The 16,746-nt window shown below is 42.3% G+C and overlaps 1 long non-coding RNA gene across 1 annotated transcript in view; it reads right to left on the bottom strand.

Annotated features, from left to right (window-relative positions):
• The window catches only part of LOC125613903, a 44,261-nt gene that overhangs the window by 15,426 nt on the left and 12,089 nt on the right, over window positions 1-16,746 (bottom strand). The window contains exon 2 of the long non-coding RNA XR_007344479.1: window positions 12,374-12,515. This is a non-coding gene — a long non-coding RNA (uncharacterized LOC125613903). The remainder of the gene's footprint in view (window positions 1-12,373; window positions 12,516-16,746) is intronic.

Raw genomic sequence — 16,746 nt, 5'->3', positions numbered from 1 at the left:
GCTCGGGAGGCTGAGGCAGAAGGATTGCAAGTTCAAAGCCAGCCTCAGCAACTGAGGGAGACCCTAAGTGACTCAGTGAGACCTTGTATCTAAATAAAATATAAAAAAGGCCTAGGGATGTGGAACAGTGGGTAAGCATCCCTGGGTTCAATCCTTAGTACAAAAAATAAATAAATATTCATTTCTAAGACAACAAATACAATGACCACATATTATATGACTCCATTTATATGAAATGTCCAGAATAGGCATATCTATAAAACATAAAATTGATTGCCTAAGGTTGAAGGTGGGAGGAAAAAGGAATGGGGGTGGCTGCTAATGGATATTAGGTTTTCTTTAAGGATAATAAAAATGTTTTAACACCAGATTATGTGATAGCTTCACAATTCTAAATATACTAAAAACCATTGAACTGTACACTTAAAATGGGTGAATTTACACTGTGTAACATGTCTCAATTAAACTGTTAAAAAGAAAGAAAGAAAGCCAGAGTGGTTGTGTTATATCAGACATAGTAAACTTCAGTACAAAAAAAAAAAAAAAAANTATCTAATAAGAAGCTCAAATGACATAAAGCAAAACCGGATAGAACTACAAGAAGTAGTGGACAAATCCATAATTACAGTAAAAGATTAAAATATATTCATGTGATTCTTAATGACACGTTCATAAAATGTCCTAAAAATACCTCATTAGGCAATTTTGTCCTTATGAATATCATAGCATGTACTTACACAAACCTAGATGATATAGGTCAATCACTCATGTGGCTGCTTCATCCAATCAAGATGCTGTAAAGACAGAGATGTTTGACACTGCTGCCAGCATAACACAGAATACTGTTTTACAGTAAATTATTTTTATGTAAACAGAAGTAGTGTGCTCTAAAGTAATGAGGAAAAGTATAGTGTAATAGAAACATAAGCCAGTAACATAGTCACTTATTCCCATTACTAAGTATCATAAAGTATATATGTGTTATACCTTTATGCACCTGGCAGCACAGGAGGTTTACCTGCACCAGAATCAACACATTGCTCTATAACTTTATGCTGCTAAAATATCACTGAGTATTTTTCAGCTACATTCCAATCTTATGGGACCACCATCAAAACATGGTCCATCATGGACCAAATATTGTTTTCTTGTTGTTACTAAGTTATGCAGTGCATGACTTAGTAATTGTTATGACAAGTAGGCAAAAAATAATATAGAAGACTTGAACAGCAGTGTCAAACAAATTGATCCTATTGATACTATAGAACTCTCCATCCAACAATAGCACAATGCAAATTGTTTCAAGTGCACAAAGAAAGTCTCATAAGATGGAACATATTTTCTATGACAAACAAGTCTCAGTAAATATAAAAGTTCAGCAAGACTGTTTTCTCAATTTAACTTGATGAAATTGGAAATTAATAACAGAAGTATCTCTGGAAAATCTCCAAATACTTGGAAAATAAATAGCATACTTCTAAATAACTCATGGATCATGAAGAACTCAAAATGGAAATTAGGAAGTATTTTTAGCTGAATAAAAAAAAAATAAGACACAGCCTAATCAAAATTGTGGGAAGCCACTAAAGCAGTACTTGGTGGAGGAAAGAGGGTTTCATAGCACTAAATGCCTGTGTTAGAAAATAAGGAATGAGAAAATCATCAAATCAGATAATTCAACCTCCCCCTTAAGAAACTTAGAAGCTAAGAGCAAATAAGTAAACAGTAGAATAAAACTTACTCATAAATATCAGAACTGAAGTCAATAAAATGAAAAACAGAAAAAATAAAGAATATCAATGAAACCAAATTTGCTTTTTTGAGAATATCAATAAAATCAGTAAATCTTTAATCAAGCTGATCAGTAAAAATGAAAAGGAAACACAAATTACCAACATAAATAATGAGAAACATTGCAGCTGTACAGATCCCACATTGAACAGTAATATGGGCATATCCTAAACAACTGAATACCAATAAATGCTGCAACTTAGAAAACTGAACTGAAAAATAGAAATTACCAACTCTAACTCTCACTAAAGAAGAAACTGTTAACCTGAAACAATTTATATCTATTAAAGAAATTAAATTTAAAGTTAAAAATCTTGTAACAAATATAGGTCAATCACTCATGTGCCTGCTTCATCCAATCAAGATGCTGTAAAGACAGAGATGTTTGACACTGCTGCCAGCATAACACAAAATACTGTTTTGCAGTAAAATATTTTTATGTAAACAGAAGTATCCTCTAAAGTAATGAGAAAAAGTATAATAAATACATAAGCCAGTAACACAGTCACTAAATATAAAGACCAGTTTGGTTCATTGGTGACCTCCACCAAATATTTAAAGAAAAACAGTACTAAATTTTAATTGCTATTCTAGATAACTGAAGAGAAGGAAATACTTTCCAATCCACTCTATTAGGCCAGTGTTACCCATACATTGGAATCAGAAAAGATAGTACAAAAAAGAAAGCTATGCATCAATATCATAGATGAAATTATTCTAAATAAAATTTTAGGAAGTTGAATCTTATAATATGAAAAAAATGTGAAAAAAAATAATAATTATGACTTAGTATGATTGAATCCAAGAATGCAAGGTTGGTTTAACACTCAAATTTTGTCAATCTAATTCACTGTAGGAACAGATATTAAAAAGAAAACCCACATGCTATCAAGAGATGACATAAAGCATTTGATAAAATTCAAAATCCATTCAAGACAAAAAATCACACCAAAATAAGAATAGAACTTCCTGAACCTGATAAAAGGCATCTCTAAAAAAGAGTCATGCTTCCCCCTACATATAGCACCAAAATCAAGAATAACAAGGATTTCTTCTTGTTTACTATCACGCTGAAAATCATAGGCAGTATTAAGAGTAAAAATAAAATAAAAGAAATCAACATTGGAAAGGAAGGAGAAAAATTGTCTTTATTCACAGACATGATTGTTCATATAAAAACCCAATAGAATTTCTAAAAACTACAAGACTAATAAATGGGCTTATCAAGGTTAAAAATCTGAAATAAATATGCAAAAATCAATCGATTTTGTGTACTAATAATGAAAAATCAAAAGCAGAGATTTAAAAAACTATATTTAAAATAGCTTCAAAAGTAAAATATTTAAAGCAAAATATTCCAACATTTTAAAAGACAAGTACACCAAAGAAGGAAATATTGCTGAGGGAAAATTTTAGACACTTCAATAAACAGACATGTATACCCTCTTCACAAGTTAGGAGATTCAATTTTGTTAAAATGCCGATTCTTTCCAAACTCATCAGTAGATTCAATGTACTAGTAACTAACAACTCAATATGCTTTTTAGTAGAAATTGACAAACTTATTCTAAAATTTTTTATGAAAATTCCAAAAAAAACCCTTAAATAGACAACAAAACATTGATAAAGAACAGCAAAGTTAGAGGGTTAGCACTGCCTGCTTTTAAGAGTTATTATAAAGTTGTACTGATCAAAATTGTGAGACATAGGTAGAAAGACTAAATAAATAGGGCTATGCAGTAGGATAGAGTTTAGAAATAGACTTAAATATGTTTTACACACACACACACAAAACATTGATTTTTGATAAATTTTAAGGGCAATTCAGAGGAAAAAATTTCATCTGTTCAGCTGAATGTATTAGAGCATGTGGATATCCACATGCAAAACCACAAATTTTTAATCTATTCCAGAGACTATATACAAAAATTAACTGAGAAGAGTACATAGATTAAAGGTAAAATCAAAACCTTAAAACATCTAGAGGCAACCATAAGAGAACATCTTCATAATCTTGGGTTAGGCAAAGAATTATTAGCTACAACTGTATAAAGGAGCAAGTTGGTAAATTGAATTTCATCAGCATTTTAAACTCCTGCTCTTCAAAGACCCTGCTAAGAGAATGAAAGGAGAGGCCACAGACCCAGAGAAACTATATCCACATCATCTATTTAATGAAGGATTTGTATCTATAATATATAAATACCTCCAAAACTCAAAAATAAGAATATAAATAACTCAATTTAAAACGAGTAAAAGGTTTGACTTCACCAAAGAAGATATACAGATAAAAAAGAAGCATATGAAAAGATATTCAACATCATTATACATCAGGGGACGGCAAATTAAAACCACAGTGAGATACTGTACATCTCTTGCAATGGATAAAATCCAGAAGTCTGAACACAGTAAATGTTGCCAAGGGTATGAATCAGTTGGAATTCTCATACATTCTTGGGAAATATAAAATGGTACAACTAACTTGGAAAGCAGTATGGCAGTTTCTCAAAACTTGAAACAACCACTTAGTACACGATCCAGTCATTTCTCTCTTAGGATTTTACTCAAGAGAAGTGAAAGTGTATACCCATAGTAAGACTTCTACACAAATGTTCACAGCAGCATTATTTGTAATAGTCCCAAATTGGAAATATCCCAAATGTCCATCAATTGGTGAATGGATAAACAAACTGTGATATATTCACAAAATGAAATACTATCAAAAATGAAAAGGAATGAACTATTGATATATACTACAACACAGATGGATCTCAAAATAATTATGCTGAGTGAAAGAAGGCAGGCAGAAAGAGTGCAGACTGTATGCTTCCTTTTATATAACTGTAGGAAATGCAAATGAATCTATAGTGACAGAAAGCAGATCAGTAGTTGCCTAGGGATTGGGGGTGGGATGCAAGAGGGATTTCAAAGGGGCACAAAGAAATTTTAGGGGGTGATGGATATGTTCATTATCTTGCATATACATATGTCAAAACTCATCAAATAGTACACTTTAAATATGTTCAGTTTATTGTATGCCAATTATGTTTTAATAAAATGAAAATAAGAGGTAAAGGGTTCGTGAAGATGTATGGGAGCAGTACAGGAGATGAGTATTCTATCTCTCCCTCTCCCTGAACCTAACTTCCCAGTAATGGCCTGGGGGTGATGGAGGGTCAGGGGGAGAGAGAGAGAAAGAGAAAGAAGGAGAGAGACAGAGAGAGAGTTAGAAGATGAAAGACACTGGTACTTTGGCCATTCCCAGAGCAGCAAGTTGCTTTCCTATACTTCTTATCCATTACCCTGCTCTCTTTCCATTGCCTGTGTATTAAATTGATGAGTGTCACAGTTAGCAGGTACCTGTGAGATGGTGAAGTCGTGCAAGAGGCAGTAAACATTTGATGAACACTGTAGTAGTCCAAGAAATGGAACCAATCAGTGCTTTATATATAAAGGGGTGGGTTAGATATTGGCTCACACAGTTATGGAAGCTGGATGCCCCAAGATCTGCAGTTGGCAAACAGGGGACCCAAGAGAATTGAGAGTATAAGTTCCAATCTAACAGCAGATGTCTCACGTCCCAGTTCAAGACAGTTGGGCGGAAGTTCCCTCTTCTTTAGCATTTTTGTTCTATTCAGATCTTCAGTTGATTGGATGAGGCCCATGACATTAGGGAGGGCAATCTGCTTTACTAGTTTACTGATTTAAATGTTAATTTCATCCAGAAACACCAGAATCACGTTTGGATAACTATCTGGGCACTTCATGGCCCAATCAAGTTGATACATAAAATTAACTATCACACTCACCAAGGGAACTCGTTTTAAACACATGGGCAGGGTGAGGGGAAGTAACAAGGAAGTAACAAAAAACGCTTGGGACCAGCAATAGCCAGGAGCCATTTCCCTTATTAGGCTAATGGTATCTGGGAGGGAGAAGTCACCAGAACCTGTCAGAATGGAACATAAGATTGGAGCAGAATGGAACATAAGATTGGAGCAGACAAACCATAGCCCAACCAGAAGAGACCAAGGGAAATAAGTAACTTAACCTCATTTTTCTCCTGCCAGCCAATCTCTATATGGGTTCTTCCAGTTAGCCAGGCAGAAATAAAGGATCCCATTAATGTAGTCTATTATGGTTTGGATCTTAAATACTTCCTACAGGATATGTGTCGTAGGCTTGATTCCCCTGATGATGGTTCTGTTGTGAGTTGGTGAAACTTAAAGGAGGTGGGGCCTACTGGAAGGAAGTTAGGCCACTGGGGACATGCCCTTGAGAGGGATATGGAACACTGGCCCCTTCCTGTTTCTTTGATTCCTAGCCACCAGGAAGTTAACAATCTTCCTCTATCATGCATTCATGACACCATGATTTTGTCCTGTGCCACAGGCCCAAAACAACAGGAAAAAGCAACCATGGACTGAAACCATGAACCAAAATAAATCTTTTCTTCCTTTTAAGTCAATTTTTCTCAGGTAATTTGTCACAGTGATGGAAAGATAACACAGAGTCCATATAGGTCAGTCTTTTGGGGTCCAGAGCAGGGCAGAGAAAGTTGGAGAGGTCAACAAGAAATATACAGTGCACCCCATTGGAGATGAGGACACTAGTCTCAGATCACTAATTTAACAATTAGAAGAAACAGAACCAAACTGGCTTTTCTGATGATGAGTCCTAAATTCTCCTCTGCCCCTCTTGCTGGCTGGCCTGTTCCTTTCTTCCCCTAAAGTGGGTGTATGAGAAAGTCTTTTGCCACTGTGACCAAAATACCTGAAAGGAATCTCAGAGAAGGAAAAGTTTATTTGGGTTTCATGCTTTCAGTCCACGGTAGACCAACTCCATTGCTCCGGGTCCAAGTGAGGCAGAACTTCGTGGTGGAAGGGTCTGGTGGAGGAGTGCAATTCAATTCATGGAAACCAGGAAACAGAGAGAGAGGGGGGAAGGGGAAGGAGTCAGAAGGAAGAGGAATCCTTCCAGGGCACAGTCCCCATGACCCACTCCCTCCAGCCATGCCACATCTGCCTACAGTTACCACCCAATTCATTCAAACCAAAAGGGATTGATTAATCTACAGCTCTCACAATCCAATCATTTCACCTCTGAACATTGCCACAGTAACACAGGAGATTTTTGAGGACACTTCATATCCAAACACTAACATTCCATCCCTGTTCCCCAAAAGTTCATGTCTATCTCATAATACAAAATGTCTTTAGTCCACCTCCTAGGATCCCATTGTCCTAGCAGTTCCAGCATTACCAAAAAGTTCAAGTTCAAAGTCTCCTCTGTGACTCAAGGCAAATTCTTGGCTATGAGCCCCTGTAAAAATCAAAAGCAAGTTACATACATCCAATATATAGCAGCATGGAGTAAACATTCCCTTTCCAAATGGGAGGAATAGGGTATAGAAAGAAGGGATAGAACAAAAACCAGGGCAAAACCCAGCAGGACAAGCAGGTCCCTAACTCCATCCATAATTCCAAATACAGCATCTGAGACACATGGCCTGTGATGTGCTCTCCAAAAGGACTGGGCATCCCTGATGTTTAGCCTTGTAGATGCAGTATACTGTGTTCTCCTCTAGCCTGGCTGTCTCCAGGACCAGCAGCTTTCCTCAGCAGACAGTCTACATTTCTGGTATCTCTCTTAATTCCTGGGGTCTCCATTCCAGCTTCAGCTTTGCCTTTACAACTTTAAACATTGCCCCCTGTGGGATATCCTGCAGGGATTCTGACCCTGCTACACTTTGCCTGGCCTCCCAGGCCTTCCTTTGAAATCTTAGTAGAAGCCTCCATGACCCCTTAACTGCAGCAACCTGCATTCCTGCAGAACCAGCACCATGTGGATGATGCTAAGATCTGCTGCCAACTCACTCAGTAGCCGAGCTCCCTGGAATCACGGCTTCACTGGCCTCTGAGTACCTGGGGAGTTCAGTAGAGAAGAGCAAATTTCTAGGCCCTGCTATGTAAGTAGGGCACCCCATGGTCTCTTTTCAAGGGAATTTTCCCTTCTACACCCTTGAGAGCATGCAGTTTGTGTGGGCTTGCAAATTCCTGGGATATCTTGAAGCCACCTTTCCTATTGTCTCTGTGCCAAGTACTTAGCCTCTCTGTGGGGCCTTAATCTCTTCGACAAGCCACCTTTCTTGGCCTCAGTTTTACAAACACTTTTCTGGTCATAGTAAGCTTTTTAAATCCTTTAGCTCTACTTTCTTTTTTTTTCTTTCTTTTTGTAGCTGTAGATGAACAGAATGCCTTTATTTTATTTGTTTATTTTCATGTAGTGCTGAAGATCGAACCCAGTGCCTCACACATGCGAGGCAAGTGCTCTGCCACTGAGCTACAGCCCCAGCCCTAGCTCTACTTCCTACTCTTGATTCTCACAAGACACCTGGCTTTTTAAAAACTACCAGCAATATCCATGCCACCAACTGAATATAGATTGCCTTGAATTTTTTTCCAGATTAATTAGACCATCACCTTTAAACTAAGCCTCACACAAAGCCTCAGGGTATGGGCAAAATGTAGATAAGTTCTTTGCCAGAATAGAAAATGAATGGCCTCTTATCTAATATCCAATAGAGTCTTTATTTTCCTCTGAAGCCTCAGGAGCACAATCCACATTCTTATCGGCATTCTCATCTTCTGGACTGCGACCAGAATTGTCCATTAAGCTCTGCTTACAACATTCTAAAGCTTTTCCGGCTGGCAACTCTAAGAAATACATAGTGCACCCCATTGGTGCCAGCTCCCAAAGCCTTCTGAGCCATGTCCTCAGGTTAGTCAGCACTAACCCCAATTCTCAGGCCAATTTCTGTGTTAGCTTTTTTGTCACTGTAACCAAAATACCCAACAAGAACAAATCAGAAGAGGAAAAGTTTATTTGGGGCTCACAGTTTCAGTCCATGAGAGACCAACTCCATTACTCTGGACCTAAGGTGAGGCAGAACGTCATGGCAAAAGTGGGTGGTAGAGGATCCACTACTGAACTCATGGAAGAGGGGAGGAGGGTGGGGGTGCAGGGAGGATGAACCCCTCCAGGGCACACTCCTCGTGACCACCTCCTGCAGCCCCACCCCAACTGCCTACAGTTACCACTCAATTAGTCCATTCAAACTAAGATAAACTGATCTCATAGCTCTCACAGTCTAATCATTTCACCTCCAGAGACACCAGGCTCCTTCCTGCCTCCAAGCCCTTGAACAGCACTTCCCTCTGCCAGGGATACCCTCCTTCTCACTCTTCACTGGGTTCACTCCTCACTTTCCTTCTCCTAAACACCTCAAGTCCCCGCCCCCATTTAAATTCAGGCCCTTTGATTCTTCAGGCCCCCTGTTCATTTCCTTCATAGTCTACTGAGTATGGGAATTAGAAGGGCTACCTTTTGTTTAATAACTGGCACCCCCACTGGCTTTTAAATTCAATTAGGGTAGGAACTGTGTCTATTTTGCTCACCACTATAAACCCAAAGCTTCACACAGTATCTGCTATATAGGAACTGATCAATAAATAGTTGTTTAGTGAATGTAACACCTGCCTCTGTGACAAATCTTGAACCTGAGTAAGAGAGAGAGTAGATATGAGGTGTCGAGAAATGCAAAGAAGCCAGGACTTCTTAGTAAAGATTTGGGGAGCACCTCTCTGCTTTATAGAACACCTCCCCCATTACAGATCCAAAGCTTTGGATTTAGAATAATTAAACCTTTTATTTCCTTGAGAAAATTGCAATCCCTTCAGTAAGAGTAGAGCTTTTAAGGACATCAGTTACTTTTACCTTAGGGTGGATGAGTTTATTGACTCCTTTGATCCTTTAACTGGTGCAAGAAAGAAAGGGGCCCAGGGGGGAGGGGAGAAAGGGCCACCAAGAAGATTAAAAAAAAAATGGTGGAGAGTGAAGAGGGAGGGCAAGGCCCTGCCTGGACGCATTGAGGAGGTGGAGTCTCCAGACTTGAAGATTCATTTGGCTAGTTGGAGAGCATCAACTCTAGGTGCCAGGTGCTCCATGAACATTTCTCCTAATCCTCACAAACCCCAAGAGCAACAGGAATATTCTCCATAGTACCCGAGAGGCCCTCAAGGCTCATGAAGGCAGTGACTTGCCCACAATTGCAGCTTGATGCAGTGAGGTGGAATTGGAACCTTGGTCTCTCTGAGACGCCAGGTTTTCCCCTCTAACTTGACAATTCCTTCCAAAAATCATAGAGAAAGACATAAACTTCATCCTCCCTGAAGCAGAAGGACAGGATGGATTCAGCCCAACATTTCCTTGGAGAACAATGGAAGTCACAAGCTGAGAACCCAAAATATTTAATAACAATAGCAAGAACAATCATAATAAAAGTACCAGTAATAATAGTCAAAGCAGGTGCTTATGAAGCCCTAGGGCTTCCACAGGTCCTCTCATTTATCCCTTACATCAACTCTCGATCAGTGTCTTTATTATCCTCGTTTTACAAAGGAAGAAGCCACAGTTCAGGGAGGTTAAGTACTTCCCCCAAGTTACACAGCTGGTAAGTCAGGAGGTAGACCCCAGAGTTCAAGCTCTGAGTCTGTTCTACCCCATGCATGGAGCTCAGCCCCCCCAACTCATCCTCAGATGATGCTCTTTCTCTGGGGGAGCTCCTTCACCCCTCCCCAAACAGCTGCCCACCACCTGAGGCGCATGGGGGGCCCTCCTCGCCTCCCCTGCACCACCCCACAGCCATGTGGGCAAACACCCTGCTTCTCCCCAGGCAGGGGACGCCCGATTTGCATAACTTAATTAAATTCTGCATTCTCGTTTTCAGAGGAGCAGGCCTATGAAGGATGCTGAGTGCATGGTCTTAAGGCAAATCAACGCGGATGATGAAAGAGCCTATTTCGGTTAAGCAAATTATGAGGAGGCGGGCGATGTCCTCACTCTAATAATTTCCCGTGAATTATTTATATGGAAACTGCAATTACATCGGGCAAAACAGTGTTGTGTGCATAAAGCTCACTTAATTACCCAACCACCTGTTGGGACACAGGGTCCTGCGCCAGCCTGTTTCTTCCCCCAACAGTTCCTTTCTCTGGGAGAGCAGGGGACCTGGGGACTTGAGGCAGGAGGGGCTGTGAGGAAAATTATGTTTGCAAAGAGAGGAGGCACATTCTGGGCTTGCAGACCTGGGTCTCCATCCTGGCTGCCTCTGTTCCAGCCTGAAACTACACTTCCCATTCCCTAGGGCCAGTAGTGGCCTCTGGCCAGGCAGAGCCCCTACTTTGTTCCTAAAACGGCATGGAAAAGCAAGAATTGAGAAAGAAGACGAGAGGAAGAAAGAAACAAGCCCCACACCCTTCCCTACAAACCCTTTAACCGAAGCAAACGAGACTCCTTTCATCAGTGCCCGGTTGTTTAACTGGAAATGAGGGTTGCCATGGCAACCATCCTGTCACATAGTATTTCTTACCACTTGCCAGCGGGAGAGGCGTTGATGTGTAGAGGAGAACCCTGGCTGGGTGGGGAAGGTCGGGAGTGGGGGTTGCATTGTTTGTGATCCATTTGCTGAAACACAAGGTCACATAGGCCTGTCCCTAACCTGGGGCATCTCTGTTCATCTCTCCCTTTCCTGGACCATGGGGGAGGGGCCTGGGGATAAACATCTCTTCTACTTACCCCCCTGGGAGAAAAACATTGTAAATGTCAGAAATGTGATGGAACTGTCAAAAATACATGAAATCGGCGATAGAATAAATGGTGAAACCTTCCTTCTTCTTTGTTCTGTGACTGTAAAAATCATGATGTTTTCTTCAACAAAAAGTGAAAACAAAGAAAATTGATGACCCCTGAGAGAGGCTGGACAGGAATCATAAGTGTCTGTCCCAAGATTGGGGGAAGTAGCCCTCCCTTTCCACCAGTGCTGTAATCAAGATTGGTCCAGGGCCAGCCAATAGACCTGAGTCTGGTCAAAAGGTGGAAAGAAAGTAAGAATGTCAAGGAAGCTCTGGGCCTGGGGCCCTGGATGTACGACGGGGGCCTGTTAAAAACAGCTTGATATTGGATGTGGCTGGGGATGGGGAATCCAGGGTTCTAACCTCCATCATCACATACTGCCCTGTGACCTTGAGAAGCTGATTGACAGTAGAAAGTTTTTAGTTAGCTCTCAAGTTCAAATACAGTAGTGGTAATACTCTGATATATTTCACAGTTAATGATACTCGTAGTAGGAGGATAAAATATTAATTGTGTTTAAATAGTTCCGCATAGAGATAGTTTCCACATATGGAGCACTCAGAATGTAGCAAGCACTAAAGTTGAGCTATATATGTTTATTATGTGTCCCATCTTTTAGACTAAGAAACCAAGGCTGATAAAGATTAATTTCTTTCCAGTTCTAGGGATTAACCCAAGGGTGTTTTACCCCTAAACTACACCCATAGCTCTTTTTATTTTTGACTTTAAAACAGGGTCCCACTAAGTTGCTGAGGCTGTCCTTGAACCTGTGATCCTTATGCCTCGGCCTCCCCAGTAGCTGGGGTTACAGGTGTAACCCCACAGCACACCGTTGGCAGAGGTTAAGCAATATACCTAAACTACAAAGTTAGAAAGCAACAAAGCCCACCTGGAAATCCAGATCTTGCTGACTCAAATTTCATGCTCTTCCTGCTCAGAAGAAGTTTGGAGATCATGATCCAAGTTCTCTGAGAGTCAAGCTCCTGGCCCACATTGCTACTGTAGTTGGTCTCCATCCAGTCTAGTACCGGCTGCTTAACAGAAATGAAATGGAGTGTTTTTTCTCCTTTAAAGATTTACCATGTATAAATGTATGAGAATATTAAAGGCAACAATTAACTTTATTGGAAACCTTATATTCTCCAGCCTCATTAGAGCTGCCAACAAGATCTATTATTAGTATTACTATGCAGATACTGTAATAAAAAGGGTATTTAAAGTGGATAGTTTGGCAATGAAATAAAATAGCTTTTCTCTCTCTTTCTTTTTCTTTTTAAGATATATGTATGTATCAGAGATGGTCTCGAGCAAGGCAAGAGCCCCATGGGACCTGAGGAATGAAGAGCTCATAAAATTTCCCTTCCCACCATGGCAGACAGCTAGAAGAGTTGGAGGTGGGAGGTGGAGGTCATCAGAGCCCTCCAGCCCCGTGGCAGGCCTGCCTCCAACACCATTTGGAAGAGCGAGATATCTGCAAAAGAGAAGACCCTGCTCATCAGAGCAGAAATGTTCCAGAGGGTCCAGCTGCTGTCTTTGCACACTGCTGGGTCTAACTGCATCCCTCTTGGCGGCTGCAGTTTCTTTCATCTTATCCTCTCATCTTCAAAATGATGGAAAGCCAGGGAATGATTCCTCCCCCGCCCTTCTTTCTCTCTTCCTCTATTTATCCCACATCCCTGCCATGGTTTATGGAAGTTTAGAAACAAGAGGAGCCTTGCCTTTTTAATCCTGGAATGCCTCCCCTGCTAGCTCAAGCCTTTCTCCAGCCTCTTTTTAACTCAGAATCTTTCTGGATGAAGTGGGAATTTCTCCTGGACCTGCCCAAGGAAGCACCGGTGCTCAGGTTTCCCCACTCCTCTGTGCTTGCTTCCTCAGCACAGCGACGCTGCTGCCCTCCTCCCAAGACTATGTGTCCGTCTCTTCCTGCACGGTGACCATCCCAGAGCTTGGTGAGCAGCAAGTGATGCCCTTCACTAAGAACTTGGGATGAGTAAGCCAGGAGGAGCAGCTGGTATCTGATCCTTGGCACACTGGAAGCACCCCTGGTGTTTTGCTGAATGGAAAAGTCTTAGCTTAATTATAAGCTCAGTTCTCATGTGAGGGCTCACGGAGCCAGGCTCATGCTATGATTACTACTCTTTCTCTTCTTACTAATAGGTACCACTTATTGTATGCCAAGTGTTTACTTATTGAATCTCCATCACCATCCTGTAAGGTAGATACTTTCATTATCTTCATTTTGTAAATGAGGAAATTGAGACTTGGCCAGGTACAGTGTCGCATGCCTGTAATCCCAGCGGCTTGGGAGGCTGAGGCAGGAGGATTGCGAGTTCAAAGCCAGCTTCAGCAAAAGCGAGGTGTTAAGCAACTCAGTGAGACCCTGTCTCTAAATAAAATACATAATAGGGCTGGGGATGTGGCTCAGTGGTGGAGTGCCTCTGAGTTCAATCCCTGGTACCCCTCCCCCGCTAAAAAAAGAAAGTGAGGTTGGAAAGGTAATATACACCCTGTTGGAGGGCAAAGAACTGTCACAGTGCTGAGGCAGCCACAGAGGCCCCACTTTACTGGTTCTTGCAATCTCACCAGGAAGATTTCTGCCATAACACTCAGAATAGTAGATAAGAGTTTATTGAAAGGGTATGGGCAAGGGAAGGGGAACATTCTCAAGGGATAGAGTGGGTCCTCCCTCAAAGGAGAAGGACAGCATACCCCCTCCTGCCTTCCACTTTCACTGGGGGCCTCAGAGAAGTTTCCAAAGAAATTTTCCCAGGTCCATCTCTTTTGACTAACAGCAGAATGACATTAGATTTTCAAGGTCCCACTGTGCAGGATGACTCTAGGTCACTTTGGCCCTTCCTGACCAGTTCTAATTAGAACCTGTTCTTCAGATTTTATAGTTAAGGTAAATTCTTATTACCCTGAGTTCTGGGATTTGGTCTGTGTAAGGGTCAAAACCCCCAACCACACACACATACACACACACACTTTCAGGATAACTTGTGATCTTTTTATCAGCGTTTCAGGCCTGCATTTCTCCTGTAGATAACAGGTTGTTTGCTGAGTAATGTAACATCCTGTTGATGTGAGCCAGGTAGGGTTGCAGGTAAATTGCTTTTTTAAAAAAGAAAGCATGTGGGGGGTCAGCACAGTGGACCAGGTTTATAAACTATTCCCTTGACTTCATGTTCCCAGTGCTCACATCTGTCTGCCCCTAGCCTCCCGCACCCCCCACACACACACCATCACCGCTGGCCTGGACCTTTGCCGAAGTCTTCTAGCTGATCTCCCTCTATCCACCTGGATGCCCTGCAATTCCCTCTCCACATGGCTTCAAGCTATACACCTGTTGAATTTGTTCTCTTCTTTGTACCTCAATGCCTTTGCACTATCTACTCCCCCCATCTTCTTAAAATGCTCTTCCTCCGTATCACCTCTTCATCATCATTTAGATTTCAACTCAGAGAAGACTTACCTCCCCACCTTCTCAATCATGTATAGTCTACATACTATATCCCCACATCTCCAAATCTACAGTAGTATATAGCACATGGTAAGTGCTCAGTAAATGTTTCTTCAATAAATATTGTCAAACTAGCCCAATGTTACATGCTGATGGGGATTGGAGCATGGGGTCAAATTCAGGCCTGTCTTACCCTTGACCACAAAGTATGCTTGTGTGTAGTTTGGTGGTTCAGAGGAAGGAAGAGTGAGATAGGAGCTGCTCAGAAACACAGACAACTCACCAAGAGTCCAGAAGTAAATTCTTCACAGGAATTAGAATTAGAAGACGAGTTAGAGCGACAAAAAGCTATCTTGTTAGGAATTTACAGCAAAATAGGGGTGCACCAAAACCTAGAGGAAGGATTTCCAGCACCGAGGACCGGTTATTGAATCTCTAACACGAGCCAACTGTGCGACCAGAGTTCCAGGCTGACTGATCCGCCGCCCGTCACGCAGCCCGCCCCGCGGCTACAGACGGCGGGGCGCCGCCGAGAAGCGACCAACAAGCAGAGAGAAACAGTGCTACGGATTCTGTGGAATCCTGCCAGCTGTGCCCTCACTGAGCTTCGGGCTGAGTTCGGGATTTGAGACGGGGAAGGAAGCGGTCCAGTTATATCTCCCACAACGGGAAAGTCCACCAAGGAAGCCAGCGGCCACCATCTTGGAGAGCTGACGTCACCACCGCCACTCTCCGACAGATTGCAACAATAAAACAGGTGTGTGTTACTCAGCCCATCTCCCATACAGTGGGGAATTCGCATAAAGTCTCTCCCAGGCTTTCCGGGGGAGGGATTATCAGAACGAGCCTGCATAGAGACCGGGGAAAGGTAGAGACACCTGACCTTCAACTTCCCCTCCCATCAGCGGCAAAAACGAAAACTGTCTAGCCAGCACTGGGGGAGGGGCAAGCGGAAAAAATCAAAACAATAGGGTGCCGCGGTCCCCAATAGCCACCCTCCACACCCAGCAAACTGCAGGCCCAGAGGACAGTTTGAACTGCCGAGAGGCATCACACAGGGGAAGGCTGGGCTAGCAGGAGAAACCAGGGCTAGCAGGAGAAGCCAGGGGATGAGAGGCCAGGCCCTCGCGACTGGGCGGCTAGAGATCGCCCGCCCACTGGCAACCGACCACCCGCCCGCTGCCTACGTGACTGGGCGGCTGGAGTCCGCCCACCCACAGGCGACCGACCGCCTGCCCACTGCCCGCGCGACTGGGTGTCTGGAGACTGCCCGCCGGCTGGCGACCACAGGGCTAGACCCCGAGGTGTGGCCCAGCAGGTACGGCACAGAGACTCTAGGAAGAGGTCTATAACCAGGCCTTCATGAAGTAGCTAACCGGGAGCTGAAACCAACCAGAGACAGACCAGTCCCACCCCTCCCTTCAGACACTCCGGCAAGGAGCCTGGGGCCCGCCATAGCAGAAAGGTGATGTCACCGGAGTTCGGCCATCGGAACTCCTTCCCAGCGGAATCCACTTTAGCAGGCATAGTCTACCACCACAAAGGAGAGACAACAGAGATATACAAAACCAAAACAAATTTATAGGAGAGAGCAGAAACACAGCAATCAAACAGAGCTGGAAAGTAACGTGAACATCATGAAAAAACAAGGGAAACAAGGATTACAAACAATGCAGAACAACTTAAATCTACAGGAGGACCTAGAAGCATCAGAAACATGGATAGGGAAAGAACTCAAGGCATACCTAACTCAGATGGAAAGGAATATTAGAGAAGACATGAGACAGCGAGTCCAACGCAAT

Source organism: Marmota marmota, unplaced genomic scaffold (assembly GCF_001458135.2).
Source record: "Marmota marmota marmota unplaced genomic scaffold, marMar, whole genome shotgun sequence".
NCBI classification, from domain to species: Eukaryota; Metazoa; Chordata; class Mammalia; order Rodentia; family Sciuridae; genus Marmota; species Marmota marmota.
This window is presented reverse-complemented; position numbering and strand designations above follow the sequence as displayed.